This window comes from Phoenix dactylifera, unplaced genomic scaffold (genome assembly GCF_009389715.1).
Source record: "Phoenix dactylifera cultivar Barhee BC4 unplaced genomic scaffold, palm_55x_up_171113_PBpolish2nd_filt_p 000299F, whole genome shotgun sequence".
NCBI lineage: Eukaryota > Viridiplantae > Streptophyta > Magnoliopsida > Arecales > Arecaceae > Phoenix > Phoenix dactylifera.
In genome coordinates this window covers 580,502-600,480 of record NW_024067776.1, presented here as the reverse complement: position 1 = coordinate 600,480, position 19,979 = coordinate 580,502, and the positions used below count along the sequence as shown (strand labels likewise).

The following is a 19,979-nucleotide window of genomic DNA, read 5'->3' as shown; positions in this document are numbered from 1 at the left end:
TAAATGGATGTCTCTGCAGTTCATGTTGAATGCTATTTCTTACAAATAAGAGGTTTTTTTTCTCAAGAAGCATTGCTTGACATTTTCTGTCCATTTATAAAATTTAGTAGTTTCCTCTGTATCAAAAGTCTTAACAAGATTAAGTGTAGCATGCATATAATCATTTTGTTAACATGGCTTCTAAATGCATTTTGCAGTTGCGAAATTTTGTGGAAATATGGAGCTTTGTAGGCACACTGAGCGGGTTGTCTTTTCAGACCCATATAAGGTGGCTCAGCATAATCGCTGGACTTCTCCTTACCTTGATCGTGATGCTGAGGCAGTTTGAGATGATGATTCTTTAAAGATTGAAGTGGCTGAGTTGAAATCTAAGTAATCCCTGTCTTGCAAATGATGCTTTCTTTCTGAACACTACTATGTATATTTCTTTTGCATCATGCTGCATATGAAAAGTCATTTGAGACGTATTTTCCTTTGTGTAGGTTCTGTGAGAGGGCGCAAGCCCTAATCCATGGAGATCTCCATACTGGTTCTATCATGGTGACTAGCGATTCTACCCAGGTCATTGATCCAGAGTTTGCTTTTTATGGACCCATGGGGTTTGACTTAGGAGCCTTTTTAGGAAACCTAATATTGGCCTTCTTTGCACAAGACGGACATGCTGATAAAGGGAATGACCGTCAAGTATGTTTATCTCCCCCCCCCCCCCCCCTTCCTTCTCTCTCTCTCTCTCATCAGATACTATTCCTTTGTATTCATTTGTGTGCAGTAGGCATAATTCTTCAATTTAGTAGTAAGTAATCGAGGCATGAAATGTTTAAGTCCTCCATGTATCTCCATAATTAATCAATTTCCAGTGGCCAAACTAGTATTCTGAACTCAAGTTGATACAGAACAGTTTTTGAGAATGTCACATTGTTTGTGAATTCTTACTACATACACAAAAAAATATAAACGAACCTTCTTACTACAACCTTTTGTCATATTTCTATTTTTCATATTCCACTTATTTTTGAGAAATCCATTAAAAGGCATTAATTTTTATAATTTTTGATCGCCTTTTCCTTTGATATCATAGGTGTTGCATCATAGTTTTTATTACTAATGAACAATTGACCTGTAGTCTTAAGCAAAAAAAAAAGAAGTTTTTGTTTGTAGTCTATAATACAGCTAGATATACTTTGATGTTATCAGTGAAATGATTAATTGAAGATCTAGTTCCAGTCTATAAACAGTGAAATGCTTAATTGCAGTCTATAATACAGCCTATGATAAGCTTAATTGCAATCTATTTGAAGATCTAATTGCAGTCTATAATACAGTGATGTTATCTGTGAAATGCTTAATTGCAGTACGTAATGCAGCTTGTCTCAGCTTAAATTTTTGATTGCTTTTGTTTGCAGTCATGGTTTAGACACATGGACAAGGGTCAAGTTTGTCAAACATGTAAAAAATACCGCTTAAGTGAAGAAAAGAGCAAGGAAGGAAAGTAAAAGATGAATAAGGGAAACGAGAGATAAGGAGGCAGAAAGATAAGAGGTTCAAAATTGAAGGAAATATAGGAATAGAGAATGCAGATGCTAAGGAAAAACCCCGTTTTTTAATGGTTGGGGAAGTGATTGATGGATTTCAATTAATATTCATTTCCCTTGGAGTACTATATACACTCGAATCCAGAGAATCATTCTTAATGACTGACTTGTAGGACAAACCTAGTATTTTACCAGGACTTATTAAGGACACCAACAGAGACTAGTGCTCTTCTATCCAAAATGGATTGCTAACCAACCAAAATCTAAGGCTATTACTTGAAGAAGTATGAAAGTAGCTTATGACTTGACAAAATTTCCCAATTTTCAATTAAGCTTGTATCCGCTAAAATCTTATGTGCAGTCAAGGGAAAGTGACACATATCATGGACTTCCCATGAGTAGACATCTCTTGACATATGACAACTAGAGATTGGATGTTTCTCCTTCTTTCAGCTAATGTTTGCAATTGCTGAATGCTGATCGACGAACTTTCCAGTTGTTGCATTATGTCGTTCCTTTAAATTCCACATGAAAGTTGTTTCATGTACTTCATGATCGCTTGATTATTGTTTCTCAATGTTGTTCTTAAGATTGTAATAATGGCATTGCTGGTGTTTTTACATTGTAGTCATGCCCAGGCCAATTTGTCAATCTTTCTACTGACACTGGAAACTATTTTTTATTTTCTGATGAGCTGTATCTGGCCTTATTTTGCAGGCATACAAACAGTGGATTTTGAGGACGACTGAAGAAACTTAGGAATCTTTTTTCAGAAGCAGTTCATTTCGCTCTGGGATGAACACAAGGATGGGAATTGGTGAGGCATATCCTGTTTCTATATACAACAAGCCTGAACTTCAAACTCCTTGCCCAGAAGAGGTACATGGCCAATTTATTTCCATTGATGCTCTTGGATTTGGTGCTGCTAAAATGATAAGGTAATCCTGCAGAAGTATATCTTGTTATGTTATTCATTTTATTCAACTTTAGAATTACTGAATTACTAATTCAAGCTTAAGGAAGCAAATTATTCTTGATGATTATGTTTCATAAAGAACAATTATGCAAATAATTTTAGACTTTATTCTGATACCCCTTCAACAACATCTTGACAAAAATTTCACTTGCTCTGCTTGCCAAAGTAAAAAAAAAATGAAAGTTTTTAATATGTTGATTTTCAATACAAGTTTTATAATAGGAACTAGACATACTATTGACAATGTTAATAGGACTATACACATTAGCATAATCCATGCTCAAGCTTTTATTTCTTCGGGTACCCACTTCTATTTGCATGCACCACTTGTTTGATGAGACATTCAGGCATTCCCTTTTGGATTAAACATTTGGAAGATTTATACTTCATATTGGTTGAGACATCACGCCAATGGGTCTGCGTTTACTTTCTTAGTTTCACCACCATGTCCTTTGTTTAAATGGTTGGTAATCTATTATACTATATAATTAGAATTCGATGGGGGGAGTTCTAGATGCCTCTGCAGCTCCACATTTCCCAGGCATGTGCCCAAAGTTTCCAAGGCCATGTGAATTGCATGTGCCCACACTCTAGTTTATTATAATGAATACTCTTGCAAATAACCAGATAATTAAGGATTCTCTAATGATCATAATATTTTAATAATGATTGAATAGTGGTAATCATACACTGGGAAAGTGTAAACAGTTATTAAGTCTACATCATCTTCGTCCTTAGCAGAATTTACTATTATACCATAATGATGTTGAAAAGACAAAAAAGCAAAATAGGAGAACATTACCCCGCCCCCTCCCCCCTGCAACTATCTTTCATTTTTAATTCAGCTGATTTCATCTATATGTGCTGCACTCTTCTACTGGAAAAATTGATGCATCTCACACTTTGGTATTTCAATGTTTCTAACATTCACTTGAATTTCTTGGATTACAGGAGAATAGTGGGAGTAGCTCATGTTTGAAGATTTTGAATCAATTTGCTGATGCTAGCAAGCGAGCATATTGTGAGCGCCGTGCCCTTGACTTTGCTAAAATGCTTCTCAAGGAAAGATGCCGATTCCAAACTATCAATGAAGTCATTTCGGCAATCCAGGAGATTCCAGCATTCTAGGTCTTCCTACCGAGGAACATTGATGGTGAGAGTAATATTAAGCTGTGGTTTGAGAAGATGTTGATCCCTTTCCTCTCAATATATGCTTAAGGTGGATGCTTTACCACACTGTCAAAATAAAGATATTAGTTGTTTGTAATCATAAAGTTGTGTCACACGCAGTTCCTATGCAATTCAGATGTGAGTAGTTTGTGCAACGTGGATTTATCAGACCTGCATGTTTGGTTATTTACTTTCCTATATCCATTATACCTTAAACTTCTGTTGCAAATGCCTATTGGGCCATTGATGGTAGAGAAACCAAGAAACCAAGAACTTTCTTCTGTGCTATGACATGAAGCCTTCCTTTTATCAGGTGTCTTACAGCTGCCCGCTTCCTCCTCATGAACGATCACTGTGCTCTGAACTTGATTTGTCATCACTCTTCAGTAATATCACAATAAATTGCTTTAGTTTTGCCACACCTATACTCCCAAATATTTGATATGCCCTCAGCATTACTTTGCTTGCTTAATACCATTGTCATATATAATGCTAGATTTCTGATATCTCACGTCAGATGATGAAGGTAGATGGATGGTAGGATGAACTTGAACTGAACCACATTTTCCAAAAACATTTGATCTGCCTGGAGCTCTATGTAAAACTCGGCAAACTTATTAAGACACAAGTTCATGTAACTAATTCTTTATCCAGAAAGTGACATTTATAAAACAGCATTTCACCATTGTGGCAAGGGCATCAGAGTCTGTAGAATTTGAACATCTCAAGCATATCCTATTCTCAGGGGTCTGAGAAGATCTAGCATGCAGTCCTTTTAAACAGTCATGCTTAAAATTAAGCCAACTCCTCTAATTTTACCTCCTTTCTTTCTACCAATAATCTCCACATGAACATTTCTCATCCCCAAAAACATGAAACCGTCGCAAGTCGAGGTTCTTGAGCACCTGAATTACTCCCTTCGTGCCTCCCTTCTGCAGTACGGCAAATGATGCAGCTAGCTTCTCGCTATGACAACTTGAAGTAGCTTCCTTTCGAGGCCTCATCAACATCATGGAGCCTACACTGTGTCATGTGGGGCATACGCGATATCTCGTGGCAACCATCTCCTGCTTAGCTTTTTTCTTTAATCCATCCTCTCTCTCTCTCATCATCCTCACACTTATTGCATCTTCCCACAAGCCAAATTAAGCAAAGAGATTTGAGACGAGAACATGTTTAGTCTCATCACCAGGTTCAAGCTCTAAAATCCTAGTTGTGACATGAACTCCGAGCTCAAGCGGTTACGTGCATGCATGGCAGGCGCCTAGAGTACTTTGCAGAGGCATAAACAAAAATTATGTTTCAACCCAGACAAGAAATTCCATCCCAAACAATAGCCTCCCCTCTCTTAATTAAATTGGCCACCACGGTGCATGGGTCACACACTCACACTTCCGCACGCCATAAAGTACTGCTATACAATTCTCGATGGGCTGTCATCAGACGGCCATCAAACAATATATACCGAATATGATATTATACATGCTTGTGGACTATCATATTTGATGGCCGTCTATCGTCGGATCACAGCCATCAAAAGCTGCACAAGTAAAACAATAGTAATCTCGCCGCTGCCATTCTCATATTTATAATTATATTCATAATAATTTATTTACACGATATCAAAATATAGATTTTATCATTTTCGAAAACTTTAAAAGTATTATAATATTTATAATATCAAACTATTCCCGCCTCTTTTCTTCGATATTGGCGTTAGCTGGCTTCTCGATGACACCTGTCCATGTCATCGTTCATTGTGGCGGTGGTAAAACTTTTTTGCTTTTAAATAATTGTATCATGGTTTCACGCCGGCACGACGATTTCGGACCCTCTATCAGGATATCCACAAGAACAAGGACGACGGTTCTTATAACATTCACTGCATGCTTTTAAAAAATTTCAGCCTTTATACTGGTTTAGGAGGGGATATGTTGTCTTGTGTCTCAATATTTTTATAATAAATATGGTCATTAATTAGCTATTGTTCCATTGTAATAGCGCGACAAAAACAATGGCTAATCAGCTATCATGCAACTTTGCACCGCTAATTTTTTTGGGGCTAAAATATCATTTGCCTCCCATTACAAAGAGAAAAAAAAAGAGGTTGTTAGATCATTATAATGATTAAAAATGATTTTTTGGTACGAGTCCATAATAATGGGATGCTAGATTTCTTCAATCATTGCTTTTCACTCTATTTCATTGAAAGCAGTCAAAATTATGATGATTTTGGATCGGTAATGCTAAGATATATTAATAATTGATATCTAAAAAATAATCATTATCGAAATAGTTGAAGTCATCAGATAAATAAGATAATGGCAATAACTTAATTTTTTCTATGGTTTCAAAAATATTTTTTTTATTTGGTCAATAATTAGAAACTCATTTGATCAACAATGATTTTTTTTTATTATTCATTTTTTTTCAACTATAATGACGAATAAATACTGTTATAAACTATTCTTTAAACATAGGTAATACAAATTTTGATGGACTTGGCGCATATTGACTATTATAACTATTACAATGATCAGTGACAATTTTTGATGGGGATCCATTGTAATGGGATAAGGTAAATCAAATTTTGTTTTATTAGTAACTATGGATTGATATGTTAGATTGAATTTCATAAAATATATTTTGATTTGGTGAAAAGACAAAGATAAAAAATAAATTTGATAGTTATATAATAGCCATAATATAGGTAAATGATATATGATACTTTAATTCTCATATATATATTATATATATATATATATATGTATATATGTATGTATAATATATAATGTCTGAGGGAGAAGCTAAAAAACTAAAATGATGGTCAATAAACTAGTTGGCTACTATTATAAATATTATTCTCTCTGCAATAAGTGGCGCTGTGAGAAAGATGCAAGTTGCGAGGAACATTATTAGCGCAAAATAACATTCTTAATAATTACAACCTGCAATTATGAGAAGCATAACAAAATAGCATCATTATTAAGATTCCTAAAATCTTAATATAGAATTATATTATAAATATCAGGCAAATCAAATGCCAGATCTTATCAAATATTATATATATACACACAAGAGATAAAATCAAGGAATTACTAATATATGCTTTTTGAATGACTATATATAAAGCAAATAAAATGCATATTTTTTGAGGTGTTTGGTATAGAATAATTATCACAAGATTAAGGATAATGTGGATGGAAGTAATAAAATCATTATATTTAGTAGCACCACGATGATCCTACGTGGCAGTGATCTAAATGACCTCCTTCTCAAAGGCACTATATAATCCAGTGATGGAATATTTGTCCTTGGAAGTCGGAAATCCAAGACCACCCTAGGATAGTAATCTTGGGCTGGAATTTGAGGATAAAATACCTCTTAAACAACAAAAAATTGATATATTAATATACTGCTAACATAATATCAATATTATATATATATGTTTGTATTTATGATATATTAAATTACAATATATTATTACTCATATTATATCATATTATTTTTCAATGATAATTTTTTAATTATAGTAGAAATATATTATTGTACTTTATATTTGTATAATAAAATTATTTAATATATTACTTATGTGTGTTATTTTTCTAATCAAAATAAATATTAGTATTAAAAATAATATATTACAGGTATAAATAAGAATATTAATTTTATTTTAAAATTAATATATCTTCATAGGGTTAATAATTCATATGACTAACTAAATATATTTTTATAGAATATATTAATAATTAATATATTAATAAATATATTAATATTTTATTATAATGTATATATAATTCATAAATATATTTTTATACAATATATCAGTGATTGTTTTGATACTATATGCCCATTTTGAGAGATTTGAAAAAGCACTATCTCGTTCAAAGATTCTATACATTTGTTGTTATTGAATATTAAATATATTATCATGTTAATTTTATATCATCGATGATCAGATTATTCATGTTATGTTTTTCAAATAACTAACATGGAAAACACGTCAAAAACTAGCAGAATGGATAAGGAGGATATACATCAAGCCTATCCGCCTCCGGGTCAAGCGGGACGTCAACTGCGTAAGCTAGCCTGTCCACGTGCACTGTGGGCCCGCTAGGTGCAGGGGTTAAGGCGGGCGATTGACGGCTCTCCCACACGGTTCCGGTTTCCCGTTTCCCGGTTTGCTTTCCTGCCCACCAAGCCCGCATCCGATTCTTCAGGAGCGGCAGGGGCCTCTTTATTCCTCTGTTATAAACCCCAGAGAATCGGAAGGGAAATAAAAAAGCCGGTCAGGTTCATTGAATCGGTTGCCGGCTATCCCTTTTCAGAACAGTAGATCATTTCTTCTTCTTCTTCTAATTCTCAGCTTTCTGTCCTGTTTAGATTTGAGAAACCGAGAGCCATGGTGGTGGCGACAGATGGATTCAGGCCTCTGGACGAGAAATCCCTCGTGGATTACATCAAGGCGACGCCCGACCCTCTGCGCCCAGCTGGGGAACCAGGTGGACGGCCTCGCCGTCAAAGAAGTTGGCGACGGGAACCTCAACTTCGTCTACATCGTCATCGGCACTGCTGGATCCTTGGTCATCAAGCAGGTATTCTTCTTCGGTGCTTTCTTGGCTTGCTTATGGTCTTATTGCGCTGGTTCTTGGCTATTAGTCGATAAGATGCTGGCTTCGTGATTTGTTTGCGATCTTCTTCATGGTTCTGGCATCGCTTATGATTGGATTGGGGAAGCTTTTTTCTGGGGTTTTTGTCCAATCTATCGGTGGATTTCAGTAGAAATGGTTCATGGATCTTCATGTAGTTGTGATGCATGCATTGAACGACGTTTTTAGGTGTGCTAGTTCTCCTAATCAATTGGGCGATGGTGTTTGAGCTAAGTGCAAACGCTTAGCATCATAGGATGTCGGAATAGAACATTATTTATATTCATTGCTAAGTCATTCTAATCCTAGTTTTATTCTACTTAGTTATTAGTTCTAGAATAGTTATCCTTATTCTTTAGTAGTGATTAAGTTTTATCGGTTTTTGAATTTGAGTAAGAATTAAACATCCTACCCATATGATACTCTGACATGAAAAAAGAGAAAAGGAGAGAGTGAAAGTTGTCGTTCTTGGTGAGGAGTGAGAGATGGCGAGGAGTGAGAGAGAGCTTTTTTTGTGCGGCTTAATTTCTTTAAGTAAATATTTTTTTCTCTTAATTAGTTTTCTTTCAACATCTCTTTTTTGTTTTTTTGTTTGGTATTTGTTCTAGATCTTGGGCCGGCATAGTTGATCTATTTTGCATAACGTGCCGTCTTACATGGTATCAAAGCTATAGGCTTGGAGATCGGTTATTCGTGTATTTGTAATTTGGCGTGGTTAAAGAGCTTCCAGTAATTCACCATGCGGCGGTGCAAGCGTGTGGGACTCTTGTTTAGTGATTCAAGAAGTGAATTATTATGACTAAAGCCACTACCATCTCTAGCATTGGGATCAAAAGATTGAACAACACCAATTATGCATATTGGAAGGCCTGCATCAAATCTTATTTGATCGGGCAAGGTTTATAGGAGATTGTGAACGAGACAGATATAGTGAAGCCATCATAAAATTTCTGACAATGCAGAAACGAAAAAAAGTGTGAGATCAAAACTTAAAATGCTATGTATATTCTAAGGACTAATATGGATTAAGAAAATCATCAGCATATTCAAGATATAGAGAAGCCAAAAATAGTATGGGATATTCTTACTGCTCTCCACTTGAAGTCAAATGAGGCTCAGCTTCAATTTTTATAGAACGAGATTGGTGTTCTGAAACAATGTAATCTTACAATCTCCTAATATTTTCTTAAAAGAAAGAAATTGTTTGATGAGTTTGGGTATGCTTGATCCAAACTCTCGTTATGATGAAAATAAATAGCGTAGACTGTTAGTTCATGGTTTGAGATAAGGAGTATAAATACTTATATGCTTGCTTTTATGGATGTGTTCAACAATCTACATTAGCAGAGTTAGAAAATATACTTGTTGATCAAGAAGCATTCAATATTCAGATGCGTGATTTGACTATATCCCATCAAAAAGAGGAGGTCTTATTTTTTAAAAGTAAAAAATAAAAAAAAAGTGGAATAACAAATTTAAAAATTCAGAAAAAAAAGGCCAGTTGGAAAATTTGAGAAGGATAAAAATCCTAATCAGAAGAAAAATTATAAATTCAAGGAGAATTATCATAGATATGGAAAATTTGGCCAAAAAATTCAAGATTGCAGAGTGAAAGCTCAAACAATCTAATATTTGCATCCTCTACTTCAGAGCAGGGGGAGAGAAGAAAACTGGTAGTTGGGCTTTCACTACTAGTATTGTTGATTCCAATTGTCTTGATAGCCAGCATGCATGTATTTCTACTTCTTGTCATATGTCAGATATTGATTTTGCTCATGATTGGATTATTGATTCTGGGTGTTCTAATCATTTGACTAGTCATTGAGAGATATTTGATTCTTTGCATGATTATACTGGTTCTGATGCTATTGCTATTGCCAAATATTCACTTTATCCTATCAAAAATATTGGTGATTTATCTCTCATATCATCTACTGGTTCTTCTATTTTTATAAATAATATTTATTGTGTCTGGAGTGAAGAAAAAATTTGATTTCTGTTTCACAATTCACGGACATAAGATTTTCTATTTTGTTTGGACCTGACACTATGGAGATTTATGCTAATGTCAAAGCTTCTGAAAAGCTTATTACTCAAGGTAGGAAAATGAACAAGCTTTGGTGTCATGTCTGCCAATAATTCTTATATTGACCAGATTCTTAAGCATACCATTGATTTATAGCATGCTATATTGGCTCATATGAGTTATAACAGACTTCAAAATTTAAGTCAGGGGAAGCTTAATCAATTAGATACCGCTTCAAGTTTTAAAGACTTAGAGCATAGCAAAAATTGATCAGCTCAATGATCAATCAGGTTTGGAAGAAAATCTGGAGTAGAAAGAGCTTAATCGGCCGGATATTATATTAAAAGAGATCATAATTAAAGAATCAATTGATTCTGAAGTTGCTCAGGAAGAGTCAAAGGATGCTACATTTGATTTGTCTGTAAAAATTCATACTGAGAAATCAAATAACGCAAAAGAGTTTTGTGTTGAAGCTATCCAAAATATGGATATTTCTTATGGAGGTGATGGTCGATGCTCACATTAATTGCAACTGGCAATTAGATGTTCACATTCTCTGGAATCTCGACATCGTACCGTAGAATCAATGCTAAAAAGAAGTGTTAGAGGACATTGTCGATTTCGACATATGCATTAAAAAGGACGAGCTAGCAAAGAAGTTATTATTCGAGCCAATGAAGGAGTTCTACTATTCAATTATTGGTTCGACAAGTTATTACATAATTGTTACTGTGGCAATATTGGCAATGACTGCTGTGGCATTTAACAACATTGACAGGTTCAATGTTGTTGGCATGGATTTCGTAATGAGGAGTGTTGAGATTCATTGCCAAGTCCTAATTCTATTAGAATTTCTGTTTAGTTGGTCATTAGTTTTAATGACTTTAGAATTCTATTTCTAGTTTTTATTCTACTTAGTTATTCCTTTTAGAATAATTATCCTTATCCTTTAGTAGTGATCAAGTCTTCTCTTTTAGTGGGTGTTGGTTTTTGAATTTGAGTAGGAATCAAACATCCTACACATATGATACTCTATTTAAAGGGACTTTTGGTGTCTTCTTTAGTGTGGCATGAGAAAAGAGAGAAAAGAAGAGAGCGAAAGTTGTTTTTCTTGGTGTGGAGTGAGAGAGAGCCTTTTTGTGTGGCTTAATTTCTTTAATTAAATATTTTTTCTCTCTTCTAATTAGTTTTCTTCCAGCATCTCTTTTCTGTTTTTTGTATAGTGTTTGTTCTAGATCTTGGGCTGGCATGGTCAATTTATTCCGCATAGCTTGCCATTCTACAAACATATGGGTTAAGCTAAGCGGAATAGATTTTGCTATGAGTCTTGGCATATGGTTAGGTTAAATTTTATATAGAGATATAAAAAAATGTTTGGTCAGTATTGTGAGATTGTAGGTGACAAATAGTAAATAATATATGAACAATAGCATGTGTGTGCATTTCCAGGGACCGTGCATGCATGCGTCTTTGTGTGTGAATGTGTGGCTAACTGGCTCCCAAAGTCCCATATTTTAGGGGTGTTCCTATACATGTGTAATTGTCCTACAATCTATTAAACTTTCATAATTAACATGCCCTGAGCATTTCCCTCAAAAATATGTGCCTTTAGGATTAGTAGCAAGCATGGAAGGGCCAGTTTTGATTGTGCAACCAATTATTATTTCTGAGTCTTTTACTTGAAGAGTACCTTTTTTTTAATACTTAGCCACATTAGTTTGATATGCCATCTATGCGAAAAATCAGTGGCCGTTCTGTCTGCTACCTAATCTCAACCAATCTTGGAAGACCTCCAATATATTTTCCCTTTGGGACTTGAGGTATCCATGTATTATAAGACAAAAAGAAAAAAAAAAACAAAAATCTTACGCATAATCTTTTTTCCATCCATATGCAAGCTATAGGAGATGCACAGGTGAGTAAGTAGGTTAAGCTTCTAAAACTCTTGCTTTTTAAATGAGATTTGGTTTGGCTAGAGTGTTATAACATGCTTGAAGGCATGCCTTGACATTTGGCATGCGAAAATCCTCTCACTTACTTGGTATCAGATATTTATCCATTCTTCAGTCAAAAAAAAAGTTACGAACTACTTCATATATGGAACAATTGTCGTTCTTGTCGATTACTGCATGGGCAATATTTGCTGTTCATCGTATAATACAAGAGTTGGCTTTTGCCTTCCTTTTCTTGATGCTGCTTCAAGATTATCCCATCCTTTCTTCATGACAAACCAGGCTCTTCCATACATTCGCTGCATAGGTGAATCGTGGCCGATGACAAAGGAGCGCGCGTATTTTGAGACATTGGCATTACAAGAGCATGGCGAGTGTGTCCAAATCATGTACCAGAAGTTTACCATTTTGACCGGCCTATGTCTTTGATTGCCATGCGCTACTTGAAGCCGCCACACATAATTTTGCGGAAAGGATTGATTGCTGGAATTGAATATCCCTTGCTTGCGCAACATATGTCAGACTACATGGCAAAGACACTTTTCTTCACATCCCTTCTTTATCATTCTACATCAGAGCATAAACGTGCAGGTGTGGCTTCTATGTAAAGCTTTTTGACAATGCTGATTAAAATGCATGAATTGTCTCATCATTTAGTTTACTTTTTTTTTTCCTTTCTTGATTTTAACTTTAAAAATATTATATTTTGAAAGTCACAACTGTAAGACTGATGATGATAGCTATAATCTTGTAGATATCCTCCTACATTTTATATTAGTTATTAATTCTTTTTATTTGATACTTTCTGAAATTTGCTAGTTTCCTAAATTTTTGTGAAACAGTTAAGGCTTAAATTCTCAAATTTCTTTTGCATTCTTCTACTGCAATCTCACTGCTTCCTTTGGGTGAGCTACAAACTCATGCGTGTGCATTTTTTTTTGGTTTACAACAATGATAAAGATGAGAATATGCATAACTTTGTGTTTATTCTGCAGCTGTACAGGATTCCTAATGTTACCCCAAAAGTAGAAGTCTTCAATTTCTTGATGTGTTGCGCACTTGGATATATGATGACCCTCCATGACGGCCACTAGCTAAGCAAATTATCTTTTCTATAGGAAAATTATCGTCTTTAAAATGATGTTTAGCAAAGGCTTTAAAGAATGATTGTAATTTTTGGAGCAATTGATCCAGCTGATTGTTTATTATTTACCAAAGTAATGGAGTCCTACACTTTGTGGAGGTCTCTGAGGTAGTCTGGAAGGTTCCAGAAAACGACAGTATTTGTGAGATGGTGGAAGTTCTTTGGGAGGTTAGAGTTTCTAATTCCTGCGAAATATCTAGGCATTATATAGGTGCTGAACCTTATTTCTGCATGGTTCCTGTCCAGTGGTTTTTTCTGGATTAAGGGCGTAAAATAAGAGTGTCACCCTTGTTTGTGAGCAAACAGAGTTTGGAAGTAATCCAATTGAAGGAATAACCTTTCCACTTATGTCTCTCTCTTAGTCTCTTGTGTTCTTCTTGGTGCTTGGATGTGTGGCTGTAGCATTGAAGCTGAAGTCTTGAAACTTGTCTTAGGGCGTAGAACAAAGGGTGTGCAAAAAGTTCAAAAGTGGCTTGTGCTTAACAGACCTTGGCACTTGTGCTTGGAATAAGGTAATTTGCTAAGTTTGTTACAAACTGTGAATCCCACAACACTGATGGATCGCCACACTTCGACATCAATTACAGTGTTAAAAATGTTCTATTCATAAAATTTGGTTAAAAACGTTTTAACATGCGTCAAGTTAAACTTTCTTTACTTGTTAGCCTTATAGATTTTACTTGAACTTTCAGTTCTCGCTCATCCTCTTGCTAGTATCTATTCTTATTAATTATAGACTTTCTCCCAAGGAACATTTTATAAAGTTTTTTGCCCCTTAATATTCTAAGAACTTATGCATATGTGTATACTGGTCTGAAGTGCAATGTATATTTCCACTTCATGTTGAGTAGTACATGTTGGAAATTGGAGAGTCTTTATCAAGAAGCACTGCTTCATATTTTCCACCTTTCAATGTTTTAGTTGTGTGTTACTTTGTTATGCTTCCATATTTTATTCAGATTTTTTGCGATTTTGTTTTTCTTCCTGTTTGGTAGTGTGAAACATGTGCTAGCCCTACTACTTTGTTAGATTCTTACATATATGTAAATACTAAATGGATGTCTCTGCAGTTCATGCTGAATGCTATTTCTTGCAAATAAGAGGTTTTTTTCTCAAGAAGCATTGCTTGACATTTTCTGTACCATTTATAAAATTTAGTAGTTTCCTCTGTATCAAAAGTCTTAACAAGATTAAGTGTAGCATGCATATAATCATTTTGTTAACATGGCTTCTAAATGCATTTTGCAGTTGCGGAATTTTGTGGAAATGTGGAGCTTTGTAGGCTCACTGAGCAGGTTGTCTTTTCAGACCCATATAAGGTGTCTCAGTATAATCGTTGGACTTCTCCTTACCTTGATCGTGATGCTGAGGCAGTTCGAGATGATGATTGTTTAAAGATTGAAGTGGCTGAGTTGAAATCTAAGTAATCCCTGTCTTGCTAATGATGCTTTCTTTCTGAACACTACTATGTATATTTCGTTTGCATCATGCTGCATATGAAAAGTCATTTGAGACATATTTTCCTTTGTGTAGGTTCTGTGAGAGGGCGCAAGCCCTAATCCATGGAGATCTCCATACTGGTTCTATCATGGTGACTAGCGATTCTACCCAGGTCATTGATCCAGAGTTTGCTTTTTACGGACCCATGGGGTTTGACTTAGGAGCCTTTTTAGGAAACCTAATATTGGCCTTCTTTGCACAAGACGGACATGCTGATAAAGGGAATGACCGTCAAGTATGTTTATCCTCCCCCCCCCCTCCCCCCCCCTTCTCTCTCTCTCTCTCTCATCAGATACTATTCCTTTGTATTCATTTGTGTGCAGTAGGCATAATTCTTCAATTTAGTAGTAAGTAATCGAGGCATGAAATGTTTAAGTCCTCCATGTATCTCCATAATTAATCAATTTCCAGTGGCCAAACTAGTATTCTGAACTCAAGTTGATACAGAACAGTTTTTGAGAATGTCACATTGTTTGTGAATTCTTACTACATACACAAAAAAATATAAACGAACCTTCTTACTACAACCTTTTGTCATATTTCTATTTTTCATATTCCACTTATTTTTGAGAAATCCATTAAAAGGCATTAATTTTTATAATTTTTGATCGCCTTTTCCTTTGATATCATAGGTGTTGCATTATAGTTTTTATTACTAATGAACAATTGACCTGTAGTCTTAAGCAAAAAAAAAAAAAAGTTTTGTTTGTAGTCTATAATACAGCTAGATATACTTTGATATTATCAGTGAAATGATTAATTGAAGATCTAGTTCCAGTCTATAAACAGTGAAATGCTTAATTGCAGTCTATAATACAGCCTATGATAAGCTTAATTGCAATCTATTTGAAGATCTAATTGCAGTCTATAATACAATGATGTTATCTGTGAAATGCTTAATTGCAGTACGTAATGCAGCTTGTTCTCAGCTTAAATTTTTGATTGCTTTTGTTTGCAGTCATGGTTTAGACACGTGGACAAGGTCAAGTTTGTCAAACATGTAAAAAATACCGCTTAAGTGAAGAAAAGAGCAAGGAAGAAAGTAAAAGATGAATAAGGGAAACGAGAGATAAGGAGGCAGAAGGATAAGAGGTTCAAAATTGAAGGAAATATAGGAATAGAGAATGCAGGTGCTAAGGAAAAACCCCGTTTTTAATGGTTGGGGAAGTGATTGATGGATTTCAATTAATATCATTTCCCTTGGAGTACTATATACACTCGAGTCCAGAGAATCATTCTTAATGACTGACTTGTAGGACCAACCTAGTATTTTACCAGGACTTATTAAGGACACCAACAGAGACTAGTGCTCTTCTATCCAAAAATGGATTGCTAACCAACCAAAATCTAAGGCTATTACTTGAAGAAGTATGAAAGTAGCTATGACTTGACAAAATTTCCCAATTTTCAATTAAGCTTGTATCCGCTAAAATCTTATGTGCAGTCAAGGGAAAGTGACACATATCATGGACTTCCCATGAGTAGACATCTCTTGACATATGACAACTAGAGATTGGACGTTTCTCCTTCTTTCAGCTAATGTTTGCAATTGCTGATCGACGAACTTTCCAGTTGTTGCATATGTTTGTTCCTTTAAATTCCACATGAAAGTTGTTTCATGTACTTCATGATCACTTGATTATTGTTTCTCATTGTTGTCTTAAGATTGTAATAATGCATTGCTGGTGTTTTTACATTGTAGTTCATGCCCAGGCCAATTTGTCAATCTTTCTACTGACACTGGAACTATTTTTTTATTTTCTGATGAGCTGTATCTGTCTTATTTTGCAGGCATACAAACAGTGGATTTTGAGGACGACTGAAGAAACTTGGAATCTTTTTCAGAAGCAGTTCATTTCGCTCTGGGATGAACACAAGGATGGGAATGGTGAGGCTTATCCTGTGTCTATATACAACAAGCCTGAACTTCAACTCCTTGCCCAGAAGAGGTACATGGCCAATTTATTCCATGATGCTCTTGGATTTGGTGCTGCTAAAATGATAAGGTAATCCTGCAGAAGTATATCTTGTTATGTTATTCATTTTATTCAACTTTAGAATTACTGAATTACTAATTCAAGCTTAAGGAAGCAAATTATTCTTGATGATTATGTTTCATAAAGAACAATTATGCAAATAATGTTAAGACTTTATTCTGATACCCCTTCAACAATATCTTGGCAAAAATTTCACGTGCTCTGCTTGCCAAAGTAAAAAAAAAAATGAGAGTTTTAATATGTTGATTTTCAATACAAGTTTTATAATAGGAACTAGACATACTATTGACAATGTTAATAGGATTATACACATTAGCATATCCATGCTCAAGCTTTTATTTCTTCGGGTACCACTTCTATTTGCATGCACGCTTGTTTGATGAGACATTCAGGCATTCCCTTTTGGATTAAACATTTGGAAGATTTATAACTTCATATTGGTTGAGACATCACGCATGGGTCTGCGTTTACTTTCTTAGTTTCACCACCATGTCCTTTTGTTTAAATGGTTGGTAATCTATTATACTATATAATTAGAATTCGATGGGGGGAGTTCTAGATGCTCTGCAGCTCCACATTTCCCAGGCATGTGCCCAAAGTTTCCAAGGCCATGTGAATTGCATGTGCCACACTCTAGTTTATTATAATGAATACTCTTGCAAATAACCAGATAATTAAGGATTCTCTAATGATCATAATATTTTTAATAATGATTGAATAGTGGTAATCATACACTGGAAAGTGTAAACAGTTATCAAGTCTACATCATCTACATCCTTAGCAGAATTTACTATTATACCATAATGATGTTGAAAAGACAAAAAAGCAAAATAGGAGAACATCCACCCGCCCCCCTCCCCCCGCAACTATCTTTCATATTTAATTCAGCTGATTTCATCTGTATGTGCTGCACTCTTCTACTGGAAAAATTGATGCATCTCACACATGGTATTTCAATGTTTCTAACATTCACTTGAATTTCTTGGATTACAGGAGAATAGTGGGAGTAGCTCATGTTGAAGATTTTGAATCAATTGCTGATGCTAGCAAGCGAGCATATTGTGAGCGCCGTGCCCTTGACTTTGCTAAAATGCTTCTCAAGGAAAGACGCCGATTCCAAACTATCAATGAAGTCATTTCGGCAATCCAGGAGATTCCAGCATTGTAGGTCTTCCTACCGAGGAACATTGATGGTGAGAGTAATGTTAAGCTGTGGTTTGAGAAGATGTTGCTACCTTTCCTCTCAATATATGCTTAAGGTGGATGCTTTACCACACTGTCAAAATATAGATATTAGTTGTTTGTAATCATAAAGTTGTGTCAAACGCAGTTCCTATGGAATTCAGATGTGAGTAGTTTGTGCAACGTGGATTTATAAAACCTGCATGTTTGGTTATGTACTTTCCTATATCCATTATACCTTAAACTTCTGTTGCAAATGCCTATTGGGCCATGGATGGTAGAGAAACCAAGAAACCAAGAACCTTCTTCCGTGCTATGACATGAAGCCTTCCTTTTATCAGGTGTCTTACAGCTGCCCGCTTCCTCCTCATGAACGATCACTGTGCTCTGAACTTGATTTGTCATCACTCTTCAGTAATATCACAATAAATTGCTTTAGTTTTGCCACACCTATACTCCCAAATATTTGATATGCCCTCAGCATTACTTTGCTTGCTTAATACCATTGTCATATATAATGCTAGATTCTGACATCTCAATTGGGTGCATACCATCAGATGATGAAGGTAGATGGATGGTAGGATGAACTTGAACTGAATCATATTTTCCAAAACATTTGATCGGCCTCGAGCTCTATGCAAAACTCGGCAAACTTATTAAGACACAAGTTCATGTAACTAATTCTTTATCTAGAAAGTGACATTTCGGCGAGTAGAGCATGTTGCCAAGGCTCGTGGAGGAGAGCGCTCGGGTGCAGGCGGCAGAGATTAGTCATATTTTCTTCTTAGAAGGACTTTTGATAGCTCGGGATATCTGGAGTTTCCATTCTGCCTTGGCAGCTTCTCGTACGGTGTTTTTCACCTAGGAGCCTCCATCCCTAAACTTCTTCAAGGTCAATTTTGATGGGTTGGTGCTGGATGGAGGCACAAAGGGTGGAGCGGGTTTCGTCAATAGGGATCCGAACTCTAGGGTCGTGGCAGCGGGAGGCTGTGAGTTATTTGACTGTACAGTTTCTGGTGCGGAGCTAAAAGCTGCCTAGGCGGATCTTCGATACGCTAAGCATGTGCTTTCAGCTAGTTCAGTCATTTTGGAGGGTGACTCGGCTACGGTCATCAGTTGGATCCAGGAAGGTCCGAGGGTCGTTGCTGCTAGCCATCCCTTGATTCGTGATATGTGGATGATGATGAGGGACGGAGGGGTGGTCTAGGCGAAGCTTGTGTTTAGAGAAGCCAACGGGACTGCGGATTGGGTGGCCACGTACGTGGCTAACCATGCAAGTAGCACGCTGGGGGCGAGGAATGGGGAGCTGCCTCAGGAGCTCCGTGATATTTTGTTTTTCGATTTTATTGGGTGCATCTGTACATGTGTTGTATGAATCACCCGGTCTAGCAAAAAAAAAAAAGAAAAGAAAAAAAAAGAAAAAAAGAAAAGAAAGTGACATTTCCAAAGCAGCATTTCACCATTGTGGCAAGGGCATCACAGTCTCTTTAGAATTTGAACATCTCAGCATATCCTATTCTCAGGGGTCTGAGAAGATCTAGCATGCGGTCCTTTTAAACAGTCATGCTTAAAATTAAGCCAACTCCTCTAATTTTACCTCCTTTCTTTCTACCAACAATCTCCACATGAACATTTCTCATCCCCAAAAACATGAAACCGTCGCAAGTCGAGGTTCTTGATCACCTGAATTACTCCCTTCGTGGCTCCCTTCTGTAGTACGGCAAATGATGCAGCTAGCTTCTCGCTATGACAACTTGAAGTGGCTTCCTTTCGAGCCTCATCAACATCATGGAGCCCACACTGTCATGTGGGCATACGCGATATCTCGTGGCAACCATCTCCTGCTAGCTT

The 19,979-nt window shown here is 35.9% G+C and overlaps 2 pseudogenes; both read left to right on the top strand.

Moving 5' to 3' along the window:
- The first annotated feature begins 22 nt into the window (after window positions 1-22).
- LOC120105495 lies at window positions 23-3,898 on the top strand (annotated as a pseudogene).
- Window positions 3,899-7,977: 4,079 nt separating this feature from the next.
- On the top strand, window positions 7,978-18,372 carry LOC120104006 (annotated as a pseudogene).
- Window positions 18,373-19,979: the final 1,607 nt, after the last annotated feature.